The sequence below is a fragment of the Eptesicus fuscus genome, chromosome 3, assembly GCF_027574615.1.
Source record: "Eptesicus fuscus isolate TK198812 chromosome 3, DD_ASM_mEF_20220401, whole genome shotgun sequence".
In the NCBI taxonomy this organism is placed as follows: domain Eukaryota; kingdom Metazoa; phylum Chordata; class Mammalia; order Chiroptera; family Vespertilionidae; genus Eptesicus; species Eptesicus fuscus.
This window is the reverse complement of record NC_072475.1, coordinates 104,203,078-104,217,667: the sequence shown is the minus strand read 5'-3', so window position 1 is coordinate 104,217,667 and position 14,590 is coordinate 104,203,078. Positions and strand designations below refer to the sequence as shown.

The 14,590-nt window shown below is 44.1% G+C and overlaps 1 protein-coding gene across 1 annotated transcript in view; it reads left to right on the top strand.

Annotated features, from left to right (window-relative positions):
• The window catches only part of MED12L (mediator complex subunit 12L), a 432,034-nt gene that overhangs the window by 276,563 nt on the left and 140,881 nt on the right, over positions 1-14,590 (top strand).

Here is a 14,590-nt window from a genome sequence, read left to right as displayed (position 1 = left end):
CAGTGTCACTTGGCATTGTTGCTGCCCAATTCTGACGTCTCCTATTCCGTCCTCACTCCACATGCACACACACTCAGGTTCTCCACGGAAGAGCTGTTTCCCATGCACACACTCAGGTTCTCCACGGAAGAGCTGTTTCCCATGCACACACTCAGGTTCTCCACGGAAGAGCTGTTTCCCATGCACACACACTCAGGTTCTCCACGGAAGAGCTGTTTCCCATGCACACACACTCAGGTTCTCCACAGAGACGCTGTCTCCTTACCTGCCTCTAGAGCTTCCTCTGCAAGTGGGCAGCTCTTATTTCAGAATGTCTCACCGTGCGCTCCCAGTTAAGACTGTTACACACAGAGTTCTTGTTCGTCTTCAAGAAAACCAGGAACTTGTCAGAAACCACGAGATGGTGGGTTGAGTGTCACTGCTGAGTTGGCCAACTATAGCTCACTCTTGGCTGGACATGGAAACAAGAAGAAAAAGAGATGTTGGGATCCCTGTGGTGCCAGGCAGCCTCTGTACTAGTCTCTCCCCTCAGTGATCCAATTCCTTCCTGACATTTTCTACTACTCTTTTTTTTTTGCCTGTTAGCATCATATGGCAAATAAACTACCAGGCAACAATCTAAGTATGCTTTCTTTTTAAACTTTGCATTGCCAAATTCATGCGGTAGGAGGTGGAGCACTGATGGTAATAACTGAGGGAGATGAGGTGTGGTTCTCTCAGAAACACCCTCCTAGAGGAAACCATTAACAGTCATACAACCTAGCATGTCCACAAATGGGTGGTAATCTGGTTACCTGGAAATGTGAAATTAGTGTTTGGGTAAAGAAACATTTTGACACCAATGACCACATCTGTTAGGTAAAAGGTGCTGCTGTTGTTTTTCTCCCACATTAATTTGAGCATTTCTGACAAATAGATCATGAGTAGGACTTCAGATAGACTCATCATGGTTAATCTTGCTAAATTTGTGCTGCTGATGTTACTGTTTTGAATTGAGAAGCAGGACACCTTCACATTATTAGTTCCTTTCAAGTCCTGTGATAGGACTGTGATGCTTTGCAGATTGTGCCATGTCTTTTCCATGGAATAATTGAATTTTGGCTTAACAGGCCAAATCAGAGTTTGTGCCTCAGAGCAAGATAAGAACCAGGTAAGAAAGAAAGCAAACTGCTCTGAGAAGCTCTTCGTGAGGCTCCTGTACTTCAGGTGTGTTCCCTCAGGTTGTTGCTTTGCCAAATTCTGGGCTAACAATGAACTTGTATAGTTCCCATTCGATTTAAAAAGATAATATACACAATTACTGTTATAATAATCAGTAGTATTTATTCTCTGCTTATGAGACTGCAGCTGGTGTTCTAGATCCTTGTGTGTACCTTCTGTGGTAGGCGGTGTTTCAGACCCTGGAGGAGTAGGTGCAACTAAATCAGACCCAGTCTCTTTCCTTACGAAGTGCATTTTCTTATTTTACGTCTCACATGCAAACCTAACAGTCACTGTTGATCCACTGAACAGACTCAGGAGAGGCCCCGAGGGACCCAGAGCTGATTAGGGGGGTTCCCCACTTGGCTTTGCTGGAGGGCCCATATGGCCCTCACTGCTGCTTTGACCAACGGGGTTGGGAACACTAGTGTGCATACTGAGGCTTGCTGATTTCAGCTGCAGGGAGATCTGGCAGGTAGACAGGCAGATGGAAGAACAAGCACCAGGGCCTGGTTATTGCCAGGACACACTGCAGAGTCCTTCAGATGTAAACATTGCTGATGAAATGGAGGATTTGGCAGTACCAGTTGCAGCTCTCAAGGCTTGCATGATTTACGGTAGGAGACGCTATTTATTCTGATGATCTCAGACACACCCATTAGTCGTCCACGCGCTCGCCTGTGCTTCTTGCCTTCTCCATGGGGCACTCCCTGCCTGTTGCTGAGTATGGGGAGGGGGTTACCATTTCCTCACTGGAACTGTTGTTTTCCTCTTGGGATTAGGAGTTGCAAAATCCAGGCCAAAGGGATAGTCCTAAAGGTGGTCACCTGATGGCAGGTGGTCCAGACGGGTGAAGTAGGCCCTGTGTGAGGCCTTCAGGGGATGAGGAGTTGTGGAGAAATAGAGAGCACATGGCCCACTCGTGGATCGGCTGCCACTCAGCGAGAGCTTGTCAGCATCCAATGTTCCCTCCTCTGTGGCCGATCCACATCCGAGTGTAGTCAGAACCTGCACGCTGCACGGGTGTGGTTGTTGTAAGTACTTTATAAACTTCAATTCATCGAGTTTGCACAACAACTGCATGAGCTGGGTGGGTTTCACTACTATCTCCTCCCCTACATTTTTGTTACTAGTTGAGGAAACTGAGGTGTAGAGATGTGATGTTAGGCCCCACAGCCCCTGGAGCTAGGATTCAGACCCTGGCCGAACAGCTTCTGGACAGTGCTCTGATTTTGCATGTTGGTCTCTAAACCAGAGACTTTTCAAATTCATGAACTCCGAAAGGTTTGTAGGCCAAAATGAAACCTGACCGAGCACTGCATCCTGCTCTGGGGCCTCTGGATGGTCCCCTTGCCTCGTGCTCCCCTGAGGACTCTGGAGCAGTTCTCTGACTCTTTTAGGCCATTGTTCATGTTCCTGAATGGCCATCAGCATCACCTGGGAAGCTTTAAAAATGCACATTCATACCCCCTACTTCAAATGAGTTGAACCAATCCTTGTGTTTTTTGGCTCAGGAATCTGTTTTCAAAAGTGTCTAGATAATTCAGAAATGTGGCCAGGTGTGAACACCCTTTCTTCCTGTTTTGGAACCTTTGATCTTATAACAAACACGTGGAGGAACTTTTATCTTCTATGCAAATGCCCTACTACCCAGCCTGTTTTGTTCAGCTCACTGCTACTGCCATAGCTTCAGATAGCCATGAGCCCTGTGCTATAAGACAGAAAGTTTGATGATGAGAGTATTAGCAGGGTAGTATGAATGAGAACAGAGGTTCATAGAGAGACCTAGAGAGAGTAAGGCTAGAGCAGCTACAGATCAGTTTAGATGAGATCTAAGGAGGAAGGAAGAACATCAAAGGGGCTTGTACAACAAAAAGAATGATGCCTGATTTCCTCTGAGGCATTTAGATTTTAATTTCAGACTATCTTCTTTTATGATATAAATCAGTTTTCACAATGTCTGCTGTTACTCCCTCTTAGCAGGAAATTCTCAGGGGCGGAGCCTTCATTTTTTTATGTACCTCACTCTGTCACCTGGGTTTTGAGAACTGGTCCCTGCTGTCCCACTCTATGGGACATGGTAGACTTATTTGTGAATGACTCACATATTTCAGTGCAGGACTTAAAATCTGCCTGCCACCATTTTGTACTTCCTCAGGGTTTATGCTGGGCATTTTGTGGACATGCTAAAATATGAAATTAGCTTGTACACATTTTTCTCTATTTGAATTGGAAATAAGTACACTGTTTATTGGTATTTTCAAAATTAGATGCTTCCTTTAACAACACAACTCAGCTTTATTGAATAATCCTAATATATAAAAAGCCAGGGGCTATCACAACGGAAACAACCAGACGACTGAACAGCAGGCTACGTGGGGCGACCAGGTCAGCAGGGAGGTTAGTGATGGAGGACCAAACAACTGAACAGCAGGCTGAGTGGGGTGACCAGGCTGGCAGGGGTGTTAGTGAGGGATGACCAAACGACTGAACAGCAGGCTGCGTGGGGCGACCAGGCCAGCAGGGGTGGGGGCAGTTGGGGGCAACCAGACCAGCAGGAGGGACAGTTAGGGGCAACCAGGCTGGCAGGCAGGTGAGCAGTTAGGAGCCAGCGGTCCCAGATTGTGAGAGGGATGTCAGACATCCCCTGAGGTGTCCTGAATTGGAGAGGGTACAGGCTGGGCTGAGGGGCTACCCCCCACCCCGTGCACGAATTTCGTGCACCAGGCCACTAGTAGATAATAAAGTAATGGCAGTAATTATAAAGTAACGAAAAGGAAAGAGCTAAAATAATCAGTGTTTTCTTTTTTCTGTGATGTTTTGATTTATGCTAAATAGTTCAGTGCTTCCTCAATCGCATCCTGTATTGTTTTGTGGAACCCTTAGACTAAAGCACTGTGGCATGTCATCACGATTCATCTTCCTGAAAACCGTCTGCTACCCTGATGTGACTGCCACCCAGCCCACCACACATACTCACAGACACGCATTTCCTTTCTCCAGCACTGCTTGCAGGCCAGACGCTGCCTTGTTAGGAATAAAGCTGGTTTTATATAAACATCCCTTGTGTATTCGGATGACAAATAGAGTGAGTTTAGCACATGTAATCCCCAAATATGTCTGCTGCTGTTTCCAGTCTGTTTCCATCCAGCATGTCATCAGCTGCCCTTACAGCAGCTCTCTTTCTTCCTGGTGTTCTGTGAATGGTTTGTTTTGTTCCTTACCCCTAATAATTTTTAAGTGAGTACCAAACCAACTGTATTGTCATCGCCTTGTTACAGATTTCCTCCTTTGTTTTATTGGACAATAAGACACTCAAGGGCACTTTGCTTTGCCCCCACTTGCTGTCTCAGGCTTATCCATGTTAGCCCTGTACCTTGTTAGTTTTTCATGACTTTGTAGTTATTCAATCAGCTCCTATTGATGGCCATTTTGATAGGTTTGAACATTTTCTTTTTTTTATTGAATTTATTGGGGTGGCAATTATATAGGAGTCAGGTGTACAATTCTATAACACATCATCTGTATATTGTATTTCAAAGAGTTTATTTTAACCATAGGATCTATTTACTGGGTCATACCATGAAAAACAAATGTTTTCAAAAAGGGAAAAAGAAGGCAGGAGAGAAACCAAGATTGTGGCAAAGGTAAACACCTAAACTGCTGCCTTGCACAACAATTTCCAAACTACAACTAAAAGTCAAAACATCTATCATCCAGAACCATGAGAAAGCTGGCTGAGTGGAAGTTCTACAACTAGAAGGAAAGAGAAAAGAGCACAAGCTCTGAAAAGCTGAGTATGGAGGCGTGCGAATTGGGCTGGTGGCGGGCAACTGGGTGCGCTGCTTTTTTTCAACCCAAAGGGAGACAAGCTCCTGATCACTCTGAAATCCAGTTTCTGGGGAGACGTGGGGAACCCAAACTTCTACGGGGAGAAGTTGGACTGTTGGCCATCGGGTCGGAAAGTGAGGGTGACTTTCTTGCAGAGGTGCGCCCAGCAATCATTGTTTACTGCGGCACGGGACAAGGGGACTTGGAAATGTGGAAAGGCAGAGAAGGCTGACTGGGAGCCATTGCTGTTTGCCACACCCAAGCCTAGTGACACCCTGAGACCCCGCCCCACACAATCTACAAACCCACCCAAGCTCCACCCAGTGGCTTTTGCATATAAATTGCCTGTCCTGTCGCAGCTTAAAAAAATAAACTACAGCTCCAGCAGATAGCTCCAAAACCTCCAAACCCCAAGCAAAGAGGAGAAAACTGTAGTTCTTGCTGTAGCTCCTGCTGGGTGGCCTCAGACAGTAGCTGACCTGCACTCCATTGGAGATCCAGAAGCTAGTGTATCTAGTGGTCTGTGTGAGACGACACCAGATTTCAACTACTCTCATAAGGGACACATTCAAGAGGCAGACTCAGTGAGCACCAAAGCCCCACTGGAACAAGTCCTGCCCCATAAACGTGTCTCCAGCACAGCAATTCTTCCATTATAGACACAGCGGGTCCTCACAGCCAATTGGCCTGGAGGTCAATTCCTCACAGTGACACCAATAAAGGTGCCGTTTGGGGAGCAGCGGTGCTTGCTGCCCTTGCCCATTCCCGCGGATCACGAGGTGGGCTGAATGAGGCCATGTGCTTACATGTGACTTAATCATGACGGGAAGGCTACGTTGGAACTCATATTCTCACATAGGCTGGGGCTTCATCAGCCTTTCGGGAGCATCTCTGACTCCCTGGAGGTGACATTTAACTAACCCCTGTTGTAGGTGGCCGACACCAGCGGCTGCCTCCTGACCAGCCTGTTTGTTTAGTTGACTCGGTGGAGTCCTGTGCCTTGGAAGGGTGAATGCGGCCACCACCTGTAAAATCTACTGAAATCATACCAATCAGAAATGTGGTACTTAGTAGTTAATTATGTTAAGAATAAATCATGATGGTTTTGTTTGGAGGAAAGGAAGAATTTAAATTAGAATTTAGATTAAGTCTTACTCCAGGAAGCAAAAGCAGACAAAAACATCCAATTTGGGTGGGTTGGGTCCTTTCTTATGGCATTAAACAAAACTTTAGCAACAAGCACTAACCCACAAGCCACGGAAAGCATCCATTAGAGATGTGAGTTGAATAGCTGCTGATCCAGCATCCAGGGCGCACAGTTGTGCCAGGAAGCTGGACGGCAGAATCTTCACAGTGGGGCTTCTCACTGATGGAATAGCTCCAGGCCCGGAGTTCTTTCTCCTTGTCTTAAGCCGCCTGTCAATCCTAATGTAGACAGGTGCTTTCATTCTGTGCTGGAGCGCGGGGTCCTGGTTTGCCCACACTGTCCCAGTTTACACTGGTGGTGCCACTCAGGGGCCCGTTCACTCTCCCACGTGTCCCGGTTTTGATCATGAATTATGGAATAAAACGATGAGATACGCTTGATTGATTGGCCCATGTTAACATCCTCCTAATTGTATTATCTTCCATGTCTTTGAAGAAGTTATTGAGCCTTTGGTTAAGGACTTCTCTACCTCAAGCCCAGCCTGAGCTGCAGTGTTGTTGTGGTTTATTTGTGTTAATGGCATTTGGTAACATAAATAATTAGCAGGTCTTTTGGTAGTATCAGTGACACCTTCAGGGATGCATTGCCTTCCAATACGTAGCTGTGGTTAAAATCTGAGCTCTGGGGGTGGGGGAGGGGCAGGCTAGAAGGGATCAATGGGAGTAAAAGGGGCACATATATAACACTTTCAACAGTACAGATTTAAAAGATGAAAATAATAAAATCAAGACTAAAAAGAAAAAAAATCTGAACTCTGGAGCCACATTGCCCGAGTCCAGATCCCAGCCACAGTCTTTCCGAACTGCGTGGCCGTGGGAACGGGATGCGGACTCGTCATCTCCATCGTGAGGCTGGTGTCTCCCCAGGGGTTTGTCCGGATCCGGGGCTGGTGCTGGTCACGGTGTTCGGGCCCAGGGGGGCGCCCAGTAAATGTTAGAGAACAGCCAGTCCGTGTTAAGAGGCCCAGAAAAGAGTGTGCGAGGGCCTGGGAAGAGCAGAAAAGTCAAGGCCTCAAGCAGTATTTTTGTCAGATTGAAATCATGGCAGTTGGTGTATTTTCTTCTCTCAGCCCAGCACACACTGAGAGGGGGTACAGTTCTGCACTACTCTCCAATCCTTGTGCATCCATGAGACCTCGCAGCCCAGCCCTGGGTCTGAGCTCACCGGGACAGGGCCAGGAGGGCAGAGGCCTGGCTTGTCCACCATTTCTGAGGGTACATTGGCAGGGTTTGGTTCCTGCGGGTGAGGAGAAGAGAGTGCATGGAATGACTTGGGTTTCCAGTTCAGGTGCCTGGGCGGTGGTGATGCTGTTAACTTAAGCTCCAGGGTAAGGAGCGTCCTTGGATCGGGTGGGGAAGACAGTGGTGCAGTTCAGACGCAGCAGCATGGACCCTTCGGCTTCCTAACCTGCCACCGTCACTTCACTTCCTAGTATGTTCCCTTGGCTATTGTGCTTCAGATTTCTCAGCTGTAAAATGGGAATAATAATAGGATACGTACTTCGTAGGATTGTTGTGGGGGCTAAAATGTTTAGGATAGTGACTGGTAGGCACTACGTAAGATTTAATAGTCATTATTGTCTTGTCTGTTTTGACCCCATAATTTTCGGGGTCTGTAAGGGGCACATATGGCAGTCTTTCAGATGCCATTTGCAGAGAACATATCTAATGAAGCTTGGATATATAGACTTTATAGAAATCACGTACTCTTTTAATAATCTTTTGTGATTATGGAGATGTGGGAACAAAATTTTTTGCTTTATTGTTTATTAATTTTTTACTAATGCTGTATCCCTCTGCAAATTTATTTAGGGCTTATTGCATTTAGGGGCTTGGGTTTCTGTAGTGCTTGAAACCTTGGGCATGTCCTTCTCTCTGACTACGGATGGTTCCGGAACCTGCATCGGGATTCGCAGTGTGCTACCCCAGGGGCAGTTTTCATACCTGGGCTGTTTTCCTCCCACTATGTGGTGACCGCTGGCTGTTTGGGGAGAGTGAGGCAGGCTTGCCCAGGAAAGCCTTGGCCTGTGCTTCTCATAGAAGCAGCCCATTAAACGTTCCCGTGGGTGAGAAACCTGCTTGTAAATCTCTAAGCCCACCATTTAATTCTATTTTGTGTGCAAAATATATTCTTTTTGCCCAGTCAAATGTACATTGACCAATGTTTCTCAAGAACTGTTTCTCATTTTTTGAAAGCCATATTGCCAATGGTAATGATATAAGTGGCATTCATATAATTAAATAACAGATGCAAGCATCTGACTACTTTCTGTTCAATCAGCAAGTACTATTTTCTTAAGGAACTGATATCAAATTACATATTATTTTATTATCCATTTCTCCCTTTCTATTTTTTCTTGAGGCCCGATACTCGAAATTTGTGCATGGCAGGGGTCGGGGGAGGTGTCCCCTCAGCCCAGCCTGCACCCTCTTCAATCCGGGACCACTGGCTCCTAACTGCTCACCTGCCTGCCTGCTTGATTGCCCTAACTGCCCCCCCTGCTGGCCTAGTAACCCCCAACTGCCCCCACCGCCGGCCTGGTTGCCCCTCACTGCCCCCCGCCCCCGCCGGCCTGGTTGCTCCCAACTGCCCCCCCTGCAGGCCTGGTCGCCCCCTGTAGTCTGTTCGGTCGTCCGTTAGGTTGCAATGGTCGCTTAGGCTTTTATATATATGTAGACTAGAGGCCCGATGCACGAAATTCGTGCAAGAGTAGGCCTTCCTTCCCCCAGCTGCCTGCACCGGCTTCCCTCTGGCACCTGGGACCAGGGCTTCCCTCTCAGCCCCAGCTTCGTCTGGAAGGTCGTCCTGAAGGACGTCTGGTCTAATTAGCATATTACGCTTTTATTATTATAGATTATCTTTATGCTCACATACATACACATCCAGGCAGGCAGGCCCTGATTTTATAGTTCAGATATACATGTATTTGAGTTACCATGATTTGGTTAAATAATACCAGTCTCCCAGCAACATGGCTCAAATTTTAATTACCATAGTGCATTATCTGATTAATTCTATCAAGTACAAACTTCACTGCTAGCTCTCTAGTTCAAAGTTCACTGTGTAAATGACACACGTGCCTCATAGTCAGTGACCAGTCATGTTACTTCCTTCACTGCCGGTTGGTGATTGGTCCCTGCACACCTGTCTTTCTGTTCGTACACGGGCTGCAGTGTGTGTGCTGGTGGTGCTGTCTGTTTGACTGGGTGAACCCCATGACATTCTACAAAAATGAATGATCAGAAGAAAGAGTTAACTGACACAGATGACATTACAGCAAAGGAATGGAAAGTGATAACCCTGGAACTGGAATTCAAACCAATTGTAAAGAGATCTATAGAAGAAATAGCTCACTGGGAGTGTAGAGAAAGTGATGCTGGCAAGAACTTCATATTAAAGGAATTTTCTGAGATAAAGGATAAAATGTTGGAAGCTGATTCACAGTTAGAGAGGAGTGTGATAGTCCTACAAGGCAAAGGCAAAGATGCCCACTCTGTATCCTGAGTTAAATACCAGCAAAGGCAAGCACTGTTCACACTGCTCTTAATAAGTTTTCTTTTTTACAAAGGAATAAAACACTTTAATTACCAATGTTTCCAATGCTATAAATTTACTCTTTGTCATTTATAACCAGCAGTAAGAAAAGTTTTAACATTTTGACAAAAAGTTTAAAGTTATGGAACAATTGATTATTAAGATTGCTTTGCACACTTTCTGCTTTGCAGTTATTTTTATGGTACACACTACTGTGCAAGCTGAGGTCTGAGTGCGTGTATACGTGCACACATGTGCCTGTATGTGTAGGTAGATTTTATCTGTGGCTTTATATCAGCATATTAAAAGTATGTTGATGCAGCTCAGAAAAGATGCATTGGGCTTAATGGTGTTGTAAAGCATTGTCCCAGATCACTCCAAACTTAAATAGTACATAAATGTTCTGCCTGATATTCATCTCCTTATACATTTATTCATTTTTCCATTGTGGTGGTATTTCTCTAGCTGCACAAAATAACATAAAAATTTGAAGACACATGATATAGCTCAGGTTTTTTGAAAAATATATATAGATATTAATTGGTAATTGATAGATGGCTTCAATATTATTGAAGATATTTGGTTTAGGCTAGTGGTAACAATATTAAGCACGGAAAGTGATTTTTAAGACTACTTAAAATAGTTACCAGGTTAAGAGCTGAATTACCCTTGTACTGAATCTGCCAGCCCTGGTTATACATGGTCTGTGCTGGTCTGCGTGTTTTGTTTTGTTTTTAAATATATTTTTATTGATTTCAGAGAGGAAGGGAGAGAGAGAAAGAGATAGAAACATCAATGATGAGAGAGAATCATTGATTGGCTGCCTCCGGCATACCCCCCTACTAGGGATTGAGCCCACAACCTGGGCATGTGCCATTGACCGGTATTGAACTTGGGACCCTTCAGTCTGCAGGCTGATGCTCTATCCACTGAGCCAAACCAGCTAGGGCGGGTCTGTGTATTTGTATATGTGAATGTGTCAGAGCTGGGAAGTTTTGTTTCTAATATTTAAATCCAGACTTAGACTTGGAGGCTCTGAAAAATCTGGTGACCTAAACCCTATTCCTAAGCTATGCTTATTTAATCAGACACGTAGCTCATTTCTGAGAGTTGAGGCTGTGGAGGCTGCCCAGACTACAACCAGTTGATATTCTCTGGCATTATTCAAAGAGGAATTGGCCACTTTATTTTTATTAAGAATGTTTGCCTATGAAGGAATTTCCATAACTTGGGTTTTCAAATGACAAAAAAGGATATGTGGTCTAAAAGCCACAATACACAATTGTTATCACTTAAATGATTTCTTACCTCATTATTGTGGCTTATATAGACCTTAAGAATATCCAAAACAAAAGTTGGCATTAGAATCCTATCAGGTGCTTGATAAATAAAACTTTCAATACAGTCTTATTTCCTCCTCTTCAACACTAATAAATGATTTTGTGTACTTTTCAATCCATAGATAAATTGTATTTAATTTATATTTTCATGTATATAAATTAGGAAAGAGCAGTCAATGTTTGTAGCATTTTCTCCCATTAAATTCATGTGTATGGAAGCTATTTTAGCTTTTGTTGTTTTTTTTTTTTTTTTTTTTACATTTGTAAGATAACTTTCTGTGGGTCTTAATTATTCTTTTCAAACATTTGCATCTTATGTTTTTCTAGGTAGCTCCAGGACTGCGTCGTGTGTGTGTGTGTGTGTGTGTGTGTGTGTGTGTGTGTGTGTGTGTGCTCTTTCATGAATTTTACCACTAGATGGTGCTAGAGGGCTAGGGAGGTATGCTAAATAAGTCTGCATCTATGAGATGGCTTGCATTCTGTTGAAATGTGAAAATCTTTGATCTTAAGAAATATTTACTTTTAGAATTCACTTAGGGATATCAAAGATTATTTTAAGTATCATGTTGAGCACAATGTATTTTTTTAACATGGTAAATGCCTAATAAGTATTTATTGATTTATTAGCTATCTTCTTATATTTATTCTGGGAAAAATATTTATAAAATTTAAGAGATCCCAAAGCTTTATTTTGTCCTTGTTTTCTTAATTTTTCCCTAACATATCACATTTCTTTAGTTTTTCCTAGTATATCACATTTCTCCGTGGCTATCATAAAATTTCTTTTTGTTTAGGCTGTAGACTCTTATGCACACATGTGTGTACCTGTGCACACACAATTTTGCTTTAGCTGTTTAATCTAAATTTATGAATTTTCCTAGTTAGCATTCCCTTAAAGCTGTAGCTGAGGAAAACTATTGGTGTACTGTTTGGAAATGAGAATAGAATAGTGTGAATAGGATAATGAATACAGAGAGTAAGACATACACCAAAAGATTTTCTACATATCAGTTTTATTGAATGTAAGTTTTAGAAAAAATAGAAAAAATTTCTTTAAGTTGTCTGAATATGTTTCTCAAGGGCATACAGGAAGAACAACTATGTTATTTATTACTTCCTGAGAGGATCCTGCAATACTGAATATTATCCAGAAGCTCCGTGTAAGAAATGTTAGATTTCAGGTTATTTCCAAATTATCCATTAATTTAAAATTTTTTCAATACTAATGTATTTTGCATTAGCTTCTAACATGAGCAAATATTTAATATTACTATTGATAGTATTTTATCATGTAAATAATTTATTCTTGGTTGGCCAAGATAAATAACTTTTGAGACCATAGTATGGGCCTTGATGTGAAACATAAGCAGTATGATTTTGATATTTTTTGTAACACAATTTATTTATTTTTAATGGGGATAGTATTATAAGATGTCCCATTAATACAATAATGTAATCCTATATAATAAAACGCTAATATGCAAATCAACCAAATGGTGGAAGGACCAGTGGAACGATTGATCGCTATGATTCACACTGACCACCAGGGGGCAGACGTTCAACGCAGGAGCTGCCCCTGGTCTGGGAGGGAGGTGACTGGTGGCAGCGATGCAGGTGGGGGGCGGGGAGGACATGGCCGGCCAGCGAGTGTCCTGCCAGTCGCCTCCCCTGGCAGTGATTGGGGGATCCGGGGGGGGGGGGGCAGCACCAGGCCACCAGCCAAGGCGGGTGCCAGCAGGACCCCGCCCCCCCACCCCCCATCTCCCTATCTGCTGATCGCCCCACAGATGGCCCTGATCACCAGCCAGGCCAAGGGACCCTACTCTATATATTGGGAACAGTCTCTTAGATTTAAAAATTTAAACCTGGCAAGGCTACTCTAACACTGAAAAAACAGGATGATGCAGTGATGACATGCATGGACTCTGACTCGCACATTTTGTGGTCAGCCCTGATTCTGACACTTATAACCGTGTGACAAAGCGAATTACTTAACTTCTCTCTGCTTTAGTTTTTCCACCCATAAGATGGGGAAAACGGCACTACTGCCTCAGAAGGATCATGTTATGTACTACTTTTTATAATCAGGGCAAAAAAATGTAGCTGCCCATACAACAGCAAGATGCCTTTCACCTGTATGAAAAGTATGGTCACTGGTGCAGGCAGCGTCCCGGATTGTGAGAAAGATGTCTGACTGCTGGTTTAGGCCTGACATCCCTCGAGGGGTCCCAGATTGCGAGAGGACACAGGCCTGGCTGAGGGATCCCCCTCCCCCCCCTGCCCCGACCCGTAAGAATTTCGTACACCGGGCCTCTGGTTTCAGAGAATAAAATCACCACAACATTAAATGTGCCCACTATACAGTGTTCCAATTATAGAATCATTAAAATAAATGGAAATATTTTAAAGACCTCAGCGTTGAGCTCTGGGGGTAGAGATGTGTTTGGTAAATTTCAGAGTGCTAAATGGAGCCATTTGACGCTATTAAAGAGGGTAGATTCTTAGTTATGGGGTTCTAAGTGATCATGCATTTATATGTCATATGTACACACATACATCCTCACATAGTGAAGAGGATAATATCATTTTTGAGGTGTTTGACTGGGAGCTGTGATGTAGTGGGAAGAAATAGGAAACGGAGGGATAGGATGTTATGCTGAGGGTATTTTTCCTGCCGCGGTACTGCACCCTTCACTTTATATAGTTACCTGCCACTCATCCTCGGTAATCTGGGGAAGGTGGAGAAGATAATTAGCCTTTCAAACTTCTTCCACATTAGCTGGTGTAAAACATGGCAGTCTTAACCTAGCTAGTGGCACACAATTGGGGGAGGGAAGCGGCTATTCAAATAACCAAGTGAGATGAATATATTCACGTGTTGAAGTGCCCCTGAAATTCCTGGAATTAGGATCTTGATGGAGAGATGGATACTTGGATCGAGATCCTCAGATAATTCTTTTAACTCCTTCACTGCCAACCCCTTTGCCAAATCTGACTCACCTTCTAGACAATTAGCAGTCCCCGAATTCTGTTCTTGTACCTTCTGAGGATTATCGTTGTTTAGCCAAGTTATTCTTGTTCCCTCTTTTGCGCACCTTTTTAGAATTTTGCAGCTAGTTTAAAAGAGTTTAAATAAAGTATTGTTCTTTCATATGTGGGTGTGTGTTTTATCTCTGTTCACAATAATGTCCTCTTGTCAGCAATGTGTCGTCACCGCGACCCCCCCTCCCGCCCCTTTTCATGCTTCCCCGGCTCCTTATCAGCCTTAGCAACCAATCAGGCACTTGGGCCATAAACAGCATTTTCTTTCCCTAATCAAACTTCAGGGCCGGGTGGAGTTCTCTTCTGCACTTTCTGTTCGCCCCAAAGTGGCTGCAGAGCGGCCGGGTGTCCCGGAGATGGCCGCTGTGCCCTCACATTGCGGCAGCTCTCTCTGCCTCTGCCCCTTTGGCTGCCATGAACCCTGCCTCTCAGCCTT